The sequence below is a fragment of the Lissotriton vulgaris genome, chromosome 5, assembly GCF_964263255.1.
Source record: "Lissotriton vulgaris chromosome 5, aLisVul1.2, whole genome shotgun sequence".
Classification (NCBI taxonomy): domain Eukaryota; kingdom Metazoa; phylum Chordata; class Amphibia; order Caudata; family Salamandridae; genus Lissotriton; species Lissotriton vulgaris.
Window position 1 is genome coordinate 858,658,986 of NC_141693.1, and position 16,843 is coordinate 858,675,828.

The window sequence follows — 16,843 nt, forward strand, 5'->3', positions numbered from 1 at the left end:
CCAAAAAAAAAAGAGATAAAATTATCTCCCTATTACCAAGCTGTCGCTAACACCAGTTAGTGACAGCTAAAAGGTGATAGCGACCATCTTGGGCCCCGCTTTGCATATCAGTGATATTTATCACTAATGACATGCAAAGTGAGCGTGCCAAGATTTTAGCGACTGGAAACAGTCCCTAACCATCGCTATCTCCTATTACCAACTTTTGGAGATATTCGCGCTAAGCGCGAATATCTCCAAAACCTAACACCTGCCCTGAGCAGTTTTAGCCATGTTATCCAATGGGAAGTGGATAACATGGCTAAGAGCATTTGCTGGATAATGCATGAATATCGCTGACTTTTCAACGATATTCATGCATTGCGGCCGTTTTTTATCGCATTTGCGATAAACCTTGCTAATAGCAAGGTTTATATGCGATAAAATTCGCCGATGTGCGGCGATAATTTTTGTCTCTAAACAAGTTAGAGACAAAAATTATCGCTAGTTGTTGGTAATATGCCCCCGGGTTTTGGCTTGCAGGAATCGGGAGGCGGGAGACTAGCACTGAAATCAGTAGTCTCACGCCTGAATCGGGAGGGTTGGCATGTCTGAATACTCTACAGCTGGGGCCATAAACTACATCTGCAGGGCTAGGTGATAGCCTAGGTCCGGCCTGGACAATCGGACACAGAGGAAGAGGAGTGTCAGAGGGTGCGGTAGTGAATAGGGTGAAAGGGAGGTGTCGGGCGGGCACAGGGTGTGATTCTCAGAGAAGAGCAGCGCAGATGGGGGGAAGTATATGGCCCATGCATGAGAGAAACAGCGGGGGTGACCAGTGCGTGGGGGAGATGCTTGCGAGGGTGGGGAGCCATGCTGAGGATCGGCGGCGTGCAGAGAGTGGCCCTGGTCAAGGCATCTAAAATGGCTGCCGTGCACGACAAAATTGTGGCATTGGACAAAAACGCAAGATGGCGCAGACAATGTTTATCAATAAGGATTCATTTATAACAAAATATTTACTCGCAGTGACAAAATGGTGGTCAACACCTGATTTCCATCGAATCGAACGTTAACAAACGTCACGCAGCAAAAAAAAAAAAAAACCTCACGCACAGAGCAGTTTTTAGCCATGTTATCCAATGGAAGGTGGATAACATGGCTAAGAGCATTTGCTGGATAATGCATGAATATCGCTGACTTTTCAGCGATATTCATGCATTGTGGCCGATGTGCGGCGATAATTTTTGTCTCTAAACAATTAAAACGAAGCACAAAATGGCGAATTCCCGTTTCGCCACCAGTTTGCGGCCCAGTTCGCGGCCCGTGAAGCGCTTCTACCGTGAAAAATCATTTTTTTTTATTTTCCCCACGGGACCCTTTAATAACCCCAACAACATTCCTAGGGGGTCAAGAGGGGTATACCTTGCCCCCTTTCAATAAATTCCCCCTTCGTTTTTCACCTCTTCTTCTCTCTCGATCCTACCGAGAGATAAGATGGCGGCCGCTCCGGACTGTTTAGAATGTTGACAGACACCGGAGAGCCAATCAGCTTTCTGTTATCCAATGGAAGGTGGATAACATGGCTAAGAGCATTTGCTGGATAATGCATGAATATCGCTGACTTTTCAGCGATATTCATGCATTGTGGCCAATGTGCGGCGATAATTTTTGTCTCTAAACAATTAAAACGAAGCACAAAATGGCGAATTCCCGTTTCGCTACCAGTTTGCGGCCCAGTTCGCGGCCCGTGAAGCGCTTCTACCGTGAAAAATCATTTTTTTTTATTTTCCCCACGGGACCCTTTAATAACCCCAACAACAATCCTAGGGGGTCAAGAGGGGTATACCTTGCCCCCTTTCATTAAATTCCCCCTTCGTTTTTCACCTCTTCTTCTCTCTCGATCCTACCGAGAGATAAGATGGCGGCCGCTCCAGACTGTTTAGAATGTTGACAGACACCGGAGAGCCAATCAGCTTTCTGCGCGCAAAGTTCCGTTTCGCGAAAAGTAAGCGGACCGGATCGCTGCCCGGAGCGCTGTTACAGATATATATCTTGTTTTGAACGTTAATTTCTCAAAAACTACTGGAGCACATATATTGAGACCTAGCAAAGGCACATCGGGCTAACAGTCCCTACAATTTTGCCAAGTTTCGTGCAAATCCATTCAGCCGTTCGAGCTAAAAGTGAGTCCAACCGCCCTATGGAAAAATGAATGGGAAAAACGCGTTTTGGGACCCCCCTTTTTTCTCGGCCCCCCCCTTGACGAAACCCCACCAAATTTTCAGGGGCTGCTCAGAAACAAAATGTGCCATTTTCCAGAAAATTTCAGCCGATTCCGTCCACAAACGCCAAAGTTATTAGACATAGAATTTTCAAAAATCCCATAGGGAAAAAATCCTAACTATATATACCTACTGGCGATAGCCAGTAGGTAATATATATATATATATATATATATATATATATATATATATACTGAATTAAGTGTTATAAAACTTTGCTTTCCCATGGAAACTTTCTTTCAAGATATTCTTATCTTCAATACTCGTAAACAAATATTTTGTTCACACAATATTTGGACTCAATATTTTGTCCAAACACCGCTTTACTCAAGTGCACAAGTGGCAAGTAACCAAAATGTCAGGTGGATGACCTTATACACATCTTGGTTCCTGTGAGAAGTTGGGCTGGTATATGTTGTCCACTAATTAAAGTGGGCAGCCTGTACCAATCCAAACAACCCTTATGGTGGTTTAAGAGGCCAAAGATAGCCTTAGAAAGCTATCCAAGTGGTAGCTGTGGAGAGCAGTCTTCAGGCTTAGTCTTGAAGGAATGTTAAGCAGCTTGTTTTACTAGAATGCAACCATTTAGTGTTGATTAAATGAAAAGAGAACCATACAGTAGTTATAATAATATGTATGTATTAATATAACACACTAGAAGTACAACAAAGTATCTTCTACACAAAGATACTCACAAAGCACACAATACTGTCACAGAAACAATCGCAAGTAGCACTAATACACAGTGGGCTCCAAGGGGAGACCAAACATTACACTAAAATAGTGGTATAAGAACCACAACTCAAGTCAAGACAATGTCTAGAGGTTGTAGAATTGCTGGAACCCCAAGGAACAACCCAGGGTGAGAACGTAGGGACACCACGAGAGGCGGGTGCAGTGTGGGAACACAACCACATGCTACGTACAATTCCATGGTAGAGTTGCAGTTGAAGTTTTAAAGTGTAAGGACCCTTCTGAGTGGACTTCGAAGAAACCCTGTAGAAGTTAGGAGGTTGGATAGCCACCTTATCCGTGGATACCGTAGTACCAGTGTTACCTATCCCAGGAAAGCCGGGTACGTAGGTTCGAAGAAGCGTCAGAAACTGCTGATGATCTCTATTCAGAGGTTTTCGAAGAATAGCCACTGTTGTGAAGAGGAAAAGTGTCCTTCGGTATCCAAAGGTAGATCCTTGGTGAAGAGTACCTGAAAGCAGAGGAGACAGAGTCTGGGTCACTCAGGAGTGACCAGGGGCTCGATATACGAATGTCCACCGATGTCAGATGCTTCTGGTGCGTTGAGGATGTTCTTGGATCTGCAGCCACTGGGACCAGGAAATGTTGAGGACAACCAGGAACTGGATACAAGCTGTCCCATGAAGGATGTTGAGTACTGAGGGGTTGGTGTCTGGCTGGATCATCAACAAGCCTTGGCAATGGCAACCCACACAGAAGGTCAAAGAAGGTTACATTTCCGACCAGCAAAGTCCATGAGTCTCACAAAGCACAGGGGAGTCAGGGCAGGCCTAGAGCAACCAGGGGAGTCTCAAGAACAGCAAATTTTACCCTCAAGAGGACCCACAGACCGGAGGCACAGGAGTCGCAAGGGGTCCTCAAACAGTTTCACAAAGTTACAGCCCGCGGAGCACTCGGTGTGAGGAGGCCAAAGTTCTTTGGTGGAAATGCTGTGAGAGGTTAGGGATACTCAGAGCCCAGCGCACTTGTTTTGTGAACAGCAACAAGCATATGCACTTTGAAAAGTACGCAGTGCACAGGGGTACAGGTATTGCAGCCCCCATGAGGAAGTCTGGCCTCAAACTTGGTGAGATGGCGGTTCGGACCTAGAGGGTCTTTGAAACCCACCTCCTGTGTTGCTGGAGCCTTTGGAGTCTGTAGGAGTTCAGGAGCAGCAGGCTGGTCAATAGCAATGTGTGCCTGCGGATACAGGGGAATGACTCCTTCACTCCAAGGGAGATATCTTTACTTGTCCTTGATGCTCCACAGTTCCTGCATGTGTGGAAATTTACTTTTTTGGGGGTACACTGGTGCAGGGTCACCCTTTTGTCCACAGGTTCAAAGACCAACAAAATAGAGATCGGCACTGGAGTGGGAATAAATAGCAAGTTTATTAATCACTCATGAGTGGGACCACATCCACACAGCACTTTCAAGTGCTGCATGAGGTAGTACACTAAATTCACAAACTGTGTCCCTTTTATATTGGTTTTCTGCAGTGTAAGCATGTGAACAGAAATAGGAAGAATACGTTTTAAAAATAGTTATCAGCAAACAAGGGCAGATGAATAACTACATGGTCAGAAAAATGGGAGGGGGAGCAGAAATGCTTATGGCAAGTTTATTAATCACTCATGAGTGGGACCACATCCACACAGCACTCTAAAGTGCTGCATGAGGTAGTACACTAAATTCACAAACTGTGTCCCTTTTATATTGGTTTTCTGCAGTGTAAGCATGTGAACAGAAATAGGAAGAATACGTTTTAAAAATAGTTATCAGCAAACAAGGGCAGATGAATAACTACGTGGTCAGAAAAATGGGAGGGGGAGCAGAAATGCTTATGGCAGCAGTAAATGGTCGACAGTTAACATCTGAGACCAGTTGCACTGGCTGCTACAACCCTCAGCATGTACATTGCTTTTAGCTGAGTCAGGAAGTCCACTAAAATAGATAACACAAGCAGAGTGAAAAGGCAAGCAGCAGAGGATGGGAGAATTACGAAGGAAACGAAATGGACACCACAGCCAAAATGGCTGTCGCTTATGATAAGTAAAATGTTACACATTTCCACAGACGACCCTTTTAGCATAAGCTAAGACATTTTCTTAAGCTTTAAAAGGGTACGATAAACATCATGTATATCAATCGGCATCATATCGCTGACTTCTCGTTCTATTGCTAAATGGCCCGCATTGTGTACATAAACAACAAGAGAAGAGAATTGTAATAATTATGAATAAGGCTGATAATATTTTCAAATCCATACAGAAAATACACTCCAGAACCATCCAGCCCAAGTCCATGTTCCTAAATCTTGATGTATCTCAATGGCTGTTTTATGTATTTTGGAAATGGCATCATAAACAGAAGGGGCGTGGTCAGGGATAAATACAGAACAACTACTACCAATAATGCACAGTTTACAACAACAGATGGTGAGGTATGTCCTGCACATAGCCCATGTAGCAAATAGTAGGAGAGAAATATTTTAAGTTGCATCAAAGGGAACCAAAGACAGCTACCACCCAATGCTGTCAGTCAACAGCAGTTACAAGTAATTGCTATTGTAATAGAAGAAACACAGAGGGTTCCCCGAGCTACACGCCGTCTTGGAATAGGACCGGACACATGAGGTTGCGTATAGGACCTGAGACATATATGATGGTTTCGAATTGTGAAGGTTGATATAGCCTGGAGATATATACAATAAATTGAATTAAGGAAAACAGATATTACTGGGAATGCTAATAATTAAGGTCCTTGATATGACCTCAACTGTATGATACTGAGAGAAAGGACAGCTTAAGCCCTGAAGAAGTCATCGGGTTATGTCCCTTGACGAAACACGTGTTGGTGTTTGGCTGTTGTGTATTGTGTCAAGACTGTACTGCTGTATCTACAAGTCTTCATGAACACCCTTGGACTAAGAAAATAAAAATAAGGACTTTCACACTATGAATGCGTTGATATGGACAATTAATTCTGAATAGAAACTATCTGAAATATCTACAGATACGTGTAAATGTGCTCGGGGAACCCTCTGTGTTTCTACTACCAATAATGCGACATCCTCCACCACGATCAGGTAGAATGACATCTAGTACCATTCTATTTTATAAAGTTACAATTCCCGTAATATGGAGCTCTTCTGTAATATTACCAAACGCCATTGCTGTCTGATTAATCACAGCCTCTACTACACGGGTCAAGCATCTGATCTTCCTACTATTTAAAGCTGCACCAACAAAGAAAAAGAGTCCCAAATTAAAGTCAACATATTGCTATAATGCAGTGTCAGTTTGATCCAGTTCATCAGTATTCAGAGTAGTTTTAAATCGATTCAAGGAAATGTCATTAAACAGTTTTTGATCTTTATGATAAGATGCAGGTGCTAGGAACACAGGAGGAAACAAGAAAGATACATAACTTGCTCCAGACCATCTGATTGGTAGATGATAGTAGCCTTTACTCCCACAAATGAAATAAGTTTTGTGTGAGGATAGAAAACTGCTATTGTTCGTTCCAGTGATGTTCACTGCTGTAGATCAGTCACTTTTTCCCACTGAGATACTACCAAAACTGCTTACACAAAGATTTCCTCATGCTCTAGTAACAGAGATTACAAAATGCCCATAACCCTTGGCCGTTTGAGTGTTGGGGAAAACATGACGTGTTGAGGAAATTGCTCTGTGATACTCCTCCATTTCCCATTCAGTTCCTTTGGATTGTGGGTCCCCTTCCTCATTGGGGTAACAAACTTTATTAAGTTGTGCATTTAGTCCTCCTACATCAGATAGAGTAATATCAGCAATTTCAGAGGCACACAACAGTGCAAACCAGGCTCTACAGGAGCCATTATGCAAGAATGAGAAGGGAATGAAAGGCGTTCCTCCCTTCTTATGATGAGCTGGCATCATTCCACATACCCAGCAGTTGGTAATGTTCGTAGCATTATGAATATGATGCAACGTTTGTATTAAAGTGTTATTGAGATACGACATTCTGTATTTCTTTTCATGATAGAGAAGAGTAAAATAATAATGTTCGGAAGGACTGGAGTAGTAGCAGTCAGTAAGTTTCCAGCTGGAGATACTTCCTCTACAACCCACATTATAACAGCAAAGATGACAACAATCAAAGTTAGTCCAATAGCGAGCAATATATTTGTACTACAGACTTTTGCAGCATTCGATTTTTTCTCCTCTGGCATGTTCATTTTGTCGGTAAACAGCAAAACAGATGGTGCCCTAAGGTTCTGGGCAGGCGTTGGTTTCTTCGAGATGAGTAGTCTCTAATAGGCTACCCCCCGTGTAGTCAGTCTTTAACCACCTAGGACAGTGGCTCAAATAGTCTCTTTCTGCGATGAAATGTCTTTCTTCCTGGATCGAAGCAGATATCTAAATGTACCAGGGATCATGTGGTTCAGGAACACTTCCCCAGGTCTTTCAGGTGACACAGCTCATCCTTCCTCGGTAACCAGGATGTTGCAGTGATCTGTCAACGCAGCTGGGCTCACGAGGGCATGCAGAACTTTACTAAATGGGTGGCATGCACCCAATTCTTCCGGTTGGTCACTCATGCCGCAGTTCTGGTGGGCCAGGAGAACTTGTTCTGGTCCACGCCAATCAGGTGCCAAGGAGCTGGTCCGCTGAAAAGACTTCATCAAGACAAAGTCACCAGGCCATAGATCATGGCTCTCACCCTGCGACCAGTCTAGAAGGGCTTCCTGTACCTGCTGATAAATAGAAAACGAACTGTCAGTTAACTGGGACAAATAGTCACTCATCAACACATAAGGTACATCATGTATAGGGCGAGGCTTGGGGATTCCCTAAATATTCATAGGCCTGCCAAACACAACCTCATATGGCGTAAGGCCAGATCGTGTATGTGGTATTGATCTGATAGAAAGTAGTGCTAGGGGCAGGGCATCAGGCCATTTCAAAGAAGTGGAAGCCTGTATTTTAGCCAATTTCAATTTCAGGGTGGAGTTGTGACATTCCACCTAGGGAGAGGTGTATCTTGAAGGTCAACGCGGCCTTTTGTTTGCTTTACAGTTATGTTATGTGATGTTATGTTATGTTAGGGATTTGTAGAGCGCATGGCTGCCCGAGGGCTTCCCAGCACTAAAGAGTACTGTTGATAAGCTCTAACCGTAGGCGTCTACTAGGGGAACAGCAACGTTTTGAGATGTTTCCGTAAAATGGTTTCATTGAGTAGAATTCTTATTTTATATGGGAGGGCGTTCCTCATCTTTGGCACCAGGTGGACAAGTGATCTGCCCCCCACCTGGCTCTTTTGGCTCCTATTGTCCTGAGAAGCTGTTGCTGGGCTTATCTTAGATGCCTGGTCGGGATATACCTGGACATCATTTGTCTCAGTTTTATTGGGCCTCTTTTGTTAACAGCTCTATATGCCAGGCATAGGGATGTAAACTTTATTCTTGTTTCAATAGGGAGCTAGTGTAGCTGTTTCAGTGCTTCTTCAATTGAAGTGCCTGTGAGGATTTTTAGAAGGAGTCTTGCTGCTACGCTTTGTATTACCTGTAGTCTCATTGTCACATATTTAGGCGTGCCTACATAAAGTGAGTTACCATAGTCAAAGCGAGAAATTATAAGAGACTGGATGACTGTATATTTCAGAGGTTCCGGGATCACCTCAATAATCTTCCTTAGTATTTTAAGCAGCGGAAAACATAATCCTGACAGTTTCCTGGATTGGCAATCCATTGTGATTGAGTTCTCCATCCAGGCCCCCACGTTTTTTTATAACTGACTTGGGTATAGGTGAGTTAGCTTTACAAGGGGGCCACTGTGCCAGGGGTGTCTGGATAGTGGATTTCCCTAATAGCATAATCTCCGTTTTTTTCACCATTTAATTTCAGATGGATTTTGGCCATCCAATTTACCACTCTCTCCAGACAGTGACTCAAGTGCTGATTAGCGTTATCTGTTAGGGAGACTATCAGCTGAGTGTCGGCAGCATATGGCACCACTAAGACACCATTTTCCTGTGCTATATTGGCCAGCTGTCATACATAAATATTAAATAGGGTAGGACTAAGGGAATATTCCTGTGGGACGCCATATGTAATTGGGAGTTGGTCTGAAAAACAGTCACCTTCCATCACTTGGAAGGACCTGTCATTCAAAAAAGAAGCTAACCAGTCCATGGCAAGGCCCTGGACGCCTATTTCCCTTAGTCGCCCCTTTAAAGCGGGATGATCTACAGTGTCAAATGTTGCACTGAGGTCTAACAAAAGGATAGCGGTAGAACCACCCTCATCCAACAGTGCCTTTAGCCCCTCTGTGGCCACCAATAGTGCAATAGTGAGGAATATACAATCATGTAACTCTTGTGACTGAGACTGACTAGCTGGAAATGGCAATAGTGTAGCAGTTTTTTTTAAAGATCTTTATTAGGGCGTCATACAAAGATACAAAATAACACAAAAAAGAAAAGAGCATATGATAAGCCACTATGCCTTAGGTCCTATTTTTTATTATACCCCACCCACCCCCCACCCTACCCCGCTGGATCCCTTCAGGGAACTGAGGAAAGCATAAGATCCAAAAAGAAAAACAGATACAAACATAAACCAATCAAGCTAAACATTGTTCCTGAACCAACCAATTAGTAAGAGATCACCAGATCTGTTCTCCCTCCCTCCGAGCCCTATTTCCTCTTCTCCTGTATACAGAAATTTCCCAGTGGTACACAAATAAAAATTTACTAAACCATACATGTATCGTCGGGGGCATCAGATCCAGCCATATAGTGGCTAGACAAAGCCGTAATACAGCCATTGCTACGAAAAGAATCTTGCGCTCTGGTTCAGCCATACTTTGGTTAGAAACACCTAACATAATAACCTGAAAAGTCAATAATACTGAATATCCCAGAACTTGTTCTAAACTCTGTTCAACTTTGCTAAGCAATTGAAACAAACTGGGGCAGGTGACAAACATATGTGTGCTGCCTGCAGCCAGCTGCCCACATCATGAGCAATTTATCCCAGAGGTCCCCCCCCCATTTATGAATTCGAGCAGGAGTTATGTACAAATTCAACCAGGTCTTAAAACATTGTACCTGTAAGTTTGCAGATATATAGGCTGTTTGGCTATACATAAGAGAATCTTCACACTTGCCTTGTCCAGCTTGTAGAACCGATTGCCACCTGTTAAAATGTTTAGTTAGATCATCGATTCTTTTCTCGTTTATTATTTTATATATAGAAGATATTGACGATTGGGTCCCATTAATCGAATCAACTAGCGGGATATGTGTCCAGGTAGCAGTTCTTTTACTGAGAAAATCCCTGATCTGTAAATATTTAAAGAATTGTTTGTTCTCAATCCCATATTTCTGTTTTATAGCCTCAAAGGTCATAATACTAGTATCAAGTATAACATCCCCTATACACTTAACCCCTTTGTCTAGCCACTCTTTAAAATAAAAATCACAGAAAATTACTGGAAATAAAATATTCCTTGCAAAGGGAGAGTATATATGAAACCGTCCAATTTCAGACATTTTGCGGACCGCCGTCCAAACTCTAAAGGCGCTAAGCAAGACCTTAAACCTCACCCCTTTAAAGTACGCAAAATCTATATGGCGAAAAAAAAGTCCCCTAGCCTCTGCCCCATAAATTTAATAATATATTGACTTATCCGGGCAGTCCGAGATTCCTCCATCCAATAACTCCCCTATTTGTTTCAATGTGATAGACCAGTAAAAAATTTGAAAATTAAGTACAACCCACCCTCCCCTATCTCTAGGCAGAGTCATAAATTTGAGAGCCCTTCTTGGGGGTTTCCCAGCCCATAAAAACCATGAAACAATCCGATCAAGTTTTTTAAACCAGGCTTGATCTATCAACAACGGAATAGCTCTAAAGCAATATAGAATTTTGGGGAGGAATATCATTTTGACAACATTACATCTGCCCATCAGTTTCAGCTGCAAATTGTTCATTCGACAGGCATCTAGATCTAATTTATGTATAAGTGGCTTGAGATTAATCTCCACAATTTCCTCAGGTTTCGAACTAATTTCTATGACTAGATTTTTGGCATTTTCTACTATCCGATGATCCACTAAACTAGCTCTGTCATTACACATTATTTGAGTTTTACCCTCATTTAGATTGTAGCCAGAGATCTTACCAAACTGTGATGTTAAAATTTTAATTTCTTGTAGAGCCAACTGTGGGGAGCAAGTCAAAATCGCTTAATCGTCAGAGTAGCCAAGAATTTTTACGTCCCCTCCCTTAGCCTGCACAGGTTGAATTATTGGGTCATTCAATATCTTCCTGATTAAGGGATCAATATAGATGGCAAATAACAGGGGGGAACAGGGACACCCCTGCCTTGTTCCTTGCAATATATTTATTATTCCCAATTGAGCCCCCATCACCGCTACTTTAGCAATTGGTTGTTCATACATGCTCTGGATATCTTGGATATATTTCTCTCCTGAACCATAATGCTTCAGAGTGACCCATAAAAAAGGCCGAGAGACCCTATCAAAAGCTTTTTCTGCATCTAGCAGAATTAAAGCCATAGGGTCTCCTGTAACCTTGGTATAATCAAACAAGGTGATAGTTCAACGTATGTGATCAATAGTTTCTCGCCCTGGGACAAAGCCGTGTTGTTGAGGGGAGACCATTTTTTTAATAACCGCTGCCAGACGGTTAGCAAATATCTTAGAATAGATTTTAATATCACTATTGATCAACGTAATTGGCGTATAAGAGCCTGTATCTGTTGCTATCTTTCCTTTCTTTAAGAATGTGACTATCCTAGCTATCCACCAGGATTCAGGGGGCTTATCCCCACTCTAAACGTCTCTAACATAATAGGTACAAGCTGGAGTGGAAAGATCTTATAAAATTCTCCAGGTAAAAAGTCTGGACCCACAGCCTTCCCAGATGGGAGAGAATCTATAGCTAACGATAGCTCTCCTGAATTAATCATAGCATCAAGCATATTACGGTCATCAGGTGACAATGGATCTACCTCCATTTCCCTAAGATACCTTTGTATTGCCGCCTGTGTCTCATTATGATCTCTAAGATCCTCGGAATATAGTTTTTGATAACATTTCTGGAAAGCCAATAAAATTGCCCCTTACTCGGTAACCAAACCAACATCCTGACCTATTATACTGGCAATCCGTGAAGCGGCCGCTTTTTCTTTGGACCTTATTGCTAACATGTGGCCCACCCTTTGATTATTTTCATATAGTTTAGATCGCCAGACTAAATATTTGCTTGCAGATTTTGCTAAAGAAATTTCGGTTATGGCAGATTTTGCAATTGTTATCCTAGTTTGTGCTATCTCAGCCTCTCCACCCCGATAAAACCTTAACAAGATTGATCTTGGCGTCTTCCAATACTCTGTATAGCTACTGGACTTTTCCCTTCTCTTTATTCTGAATCTCCCGCCCGTACCGAGTAGTCTTGCCTCTAATCCCGGCTTTAAGGGTATCCCACACATTTTGTACATTTGTGCTACCAATATTTTCATTTAAGAATCTGGCTATCCACATCGCCATGTATTTAATATAAGCATAATCTCTCAACAAACCCGATTGAAAGTCCAACTATCTTGTTTCTTTCCCCTAGATTGAATATTAGTATTTAGTTATTTTGGCACCCTGTGTCAGGCTTTGAGAGATAAAAAAATAATGCAACCTAGAATGAATTCTATGTGGTGCTGAGAAATAGGTAAACCCAGGATCATTGCTCCTAGCAAGAGCCCACATATCAACCAAGCCATGTAATTCTTTAATTTGAACCAAAGACTTAAAAACTCTAAAAAAAACTCTAGGCTTCCGCCCTGAATACCCTATGTCTGGGTGATTGGCCACCTCACTAGATATATTGATATTAAAATCACCACATGATATGATCGGAGCAGGGCAGCCGACCAGCTCTAAGTTTAGCCAGTTATAAAGTTCCGGGTCATTCAATACCGGGCCATAGATAGAGCACAGTGTAAATATTTTGTTATGAATATTGCATTGTATATTAACCCACCTGCCATACCCATCGGCAGAAGAGCGAACTATATTAGCCAATCCCCGGCGTGCCAGTATTGCAACCCCTTTTGTCTTTGCTTCCAGCTTTGTCCAAGAAATTAGTTGAAATCCCTCAAATTCCAGGACTTTATTACGGTTGGCTTCTATGTGCGTCTCCTGGAGGGAGATAATATCTGCCTTCAAGAATCGGACATCTTCTCTCACCCTGCGCCGTTTTACTGGGTTATTTAGCCCGCAAATATTAATTGAGGCTATCCTAATGCATGCCATTTTGTATAAGCATCAATTCCTTACAAAAAACCAGAACCATAAAAGAAGATATCCCCCTCATCCAAACTATCCTCTTACCCGCAAAGTGTCCAGCTATTAAGTCAAGCCTCCCCCTCCCCTGAAACGAATCCACCACCCCTCCCCCCACCACCCCCACACCCTCCACTAAGGCAAAAAAGGTCCTCAGACCCTTGCGATGCCTTCAGCGTTCCTGTGGTCGCCCTGTCGCTCCCCGACCCAAAAAAAGGAAGAGAAAAGGGAAAAAACAGAGAAGGCCTCCCCCCAGGGCAAAAAAATCCAACCCCAATGGGATCAATAAAGACCTCCAGTGAATAGGATAATTAAGGCAAAACAAGGCGGGTGCTTTGTCCAGTGCTGCAAGGGAGATTTTTCTGTGGTGTGGGTGCATGCGCTCCAGCAGTTGGTTGCAGCTGCTACGCAGACCGAAGCAGTAACATTTCACCATCATTATCCAACCCCTGCGCGGGACACGTGCGGGCGTGCGCCGGGCGAAGCCCGGGTCAAGGGCGGGCCCGTCCTAGCCCATCATCGCCAGGAAGAGGCAGGGCAGGGCCCCCCTCTTTCACCTAGGACACGGGACATAAGGTACTGTTTCGGCTCTATTGTTGTGTGACTCACACCTACTTATGCCTGGGGACCCGTAAACCTGAAAACCCTCATCTCTTTGCAAATACTGGATAATTAACTTTCTGCTCTACCTACTTGTCCTCGCTATAAGTCACTTTTGATTCATTTTTGCCACTTAATGGGCAAAAGGAAAACAATTTAGGGTGGGGGGGCAACTGGAAAATAAGAAAGGCAAAAAGGTTAAAAAAGTTACTCACGCAGCAAGTAACTGTGTTTCGGATAGAATCGAGACCATAGTTAATGAGTGTGAAGAAATCTTAGGAGGTAACAATCCAGTAGCTAACCGGTACCAATCCACAAAGATCAATTCCTTGTTCAGGAAAAAGCTACACCAATCTACTAACTCTATTCCCCCCAGCCCAGTGGCAGAGGGCCTGGTGGCCCCTATTACGCCCTCTCCTTTAATATCATTCCCTAACCAAATTGCTGCAGAGGCATCAATTGCCAATAGAACACTTGACGAGCATAACTCACCATTTTCTTGCTCTAACTGATTTGCAGTGTTAGAGGGTTTGGGGGAGGGAACACCATTCGTAGCAAAGAAGAATTGTAATGTCACTGATGTAGTGGCTACGTGCGCATGTAGAGATTCTCAAGAGGGGTTATTACGGAAAGTGGAATCTCTTGAGGAAAATGGTCAAAGTTTTAAATCGTAGGGTTAAACATCCCGCCCAGCCCACGTTTCGACGCCTCAACCGCCCCTACACACAGCGGCTCCTCATTTAAGTAAGCCATTGACTGGCGCTCCTCTTGAGGGGGGAGGCGGGATTCTTCTAGTGCTACGAGATCGTAGAGACCCCACCACCCCGATGGCCCCTGCCCCAAAAAAATCTTCTGCTGAATCATTAAAAGTGCTAGGGGCTCGTAATACCTCTTTTAATATCAGGGGGCCCCAGGGTTACTCACCCTTGAACGTGACCGCAAACTCCCAGGCCACAGTTCACATGGTGAAAGTCCCTAAACCGTCCGGCAGACAAGGGTTTGAAAGCGGGGAATCCCTTAGCAATAAGGCCATACACTGGCTGCGACATGGGAGGGGATGTAGATCTATAATCCGGGAGGACATTGTGGGAGCAAGAAGAGTCACATCATATAACTCGAAGCTAGATTGCATCGAGCTATTGCTAACTGATGATGCCGTCGCTGAGAATTTATTAGCCGTGGAATTTCGTCCCTCCTCTCCAGAGCATTCTACTATCCAGATTAGACGCTTACCTCTATGGGTGCCAATTGGGGAGGCTGACCAAGAAACATCAGGGAGACCTGAAGGGGGGTCGTGCTTGAACGGGTAGACTGACTAGATGCAAGGCCAATTAAAAATCCTAGTATTGTCACCATAGGAGCCAATTGCAGAGAGACCATTACCCATACAATCCCCCGTCATATTGTGGTAAATAAAATTACCGGACTATTTTTCCATACATTAAATAACAATAAGGATAGCTCAATCAAATGAGAGGCAGAGTCCGTGGTATCTGAGTCATACGGGCTTTAATGAAATGCCTCGAGGCATGGGACATCGGGTTCCATCACCACTAAGGTTCAGGAAGGGACATTCAACATTTTATTAACATCTCACATTATATATAGTAAAACAGTATAATTGAAATGAATACAGTAGGCGTAACAGGTGAAAAGAGAGAGATAAGAACACATGTGCGTAACAGGAGGCGTGTAAGAAGGCGTACACGTGGGCGTGCACTTGACATGTCAGAGAAACGTCACAAGAAACGTCACAAGTGGGTGGATGCTTAGAGAAAGTTTGCAGGATCAGCAGAAACTTTTGGCATGGATGCGCGCGCAACTAAGCATGACGTGTAACTGGGGAGAGCTGGGGGCTTTGACTTTAGCACTAGTAGAGGAGACTAATGTCTGGGATGTCAGAACGACCTGTACCTATAGCATATCGGGTATCTCATGTTTGGAGGATGTGTCGTCTGAAGTAAAAGGTCTCTCGAGCAGAGGCCGTTCAATACTGGATGCTAGTGCGTGCATACGTGTCTTGGTGCAATGTGCGGGGCCATGGGCCTACCATGGTAACGGGTTCTGTAAATCACTTGCAAGGAGGACAGGAAGGCCGGGCCCTTTGCTCTGCAGCCGGGAATATGTTTACCTATTTCACTAGACTGGAATGTGTTTTCGAGGAGGCTGAGCTGATAACTGTAGGCAAAATACTGTCTTGGCAGGCAGGCCAGGCTGAGCCGGGCACCGCTTCGCTGGGAAGGATGTAAGGTAGAGGTCAGGGATGCATACCTAGACAGCAGCTTTCAGAGACAGAAGAGACTTGGAACCTCAATTAAGGGCCTAGCTCGACGGAGCCAGAAAAACGTGTGCTTTTATTCAAAAGTGTACCATGTAAAGACGTTGGCACCATAGGCCTAGAAACCTAATTAACGTGATTTTCTTGGGGAACTATATAACTGACATGCTAACGTTGAACGCAAATGCATATGCGTCTTCCTGGCATGCACGGAAAAAGAATTACACGACATACATGGAACATGGGTGCATGGATAGGGTGCGAGTGGGGGACACATTAGCTACCTGAAAATTTCTATTACCTCAATATAGGAATCCCAAAGGGCCAGGGATGGGAGGCTGGGGAAGCGCGGGCACTCCCTGGTGCCAGGGATATTCCACCAGGGGAGGATACGACTAATATAAACGCAATTCATTTTTTCTCCTGGAATGTGGCAGGTCTGGAGAAGAAGCTACTGCTCACCGAATGGAACAAACTTGTAGAAATGTTTGAGATCTGCATGGAGTTTAACCCCCTTTTACAAATCTGGCTACACATCTCATTTTATTCCGGACATTAGTTCAGGCAAGGGCCGCCCTTCGGGGGGATTATTAATATGGGTCAGTATCTCTCTGGATTGGACAAT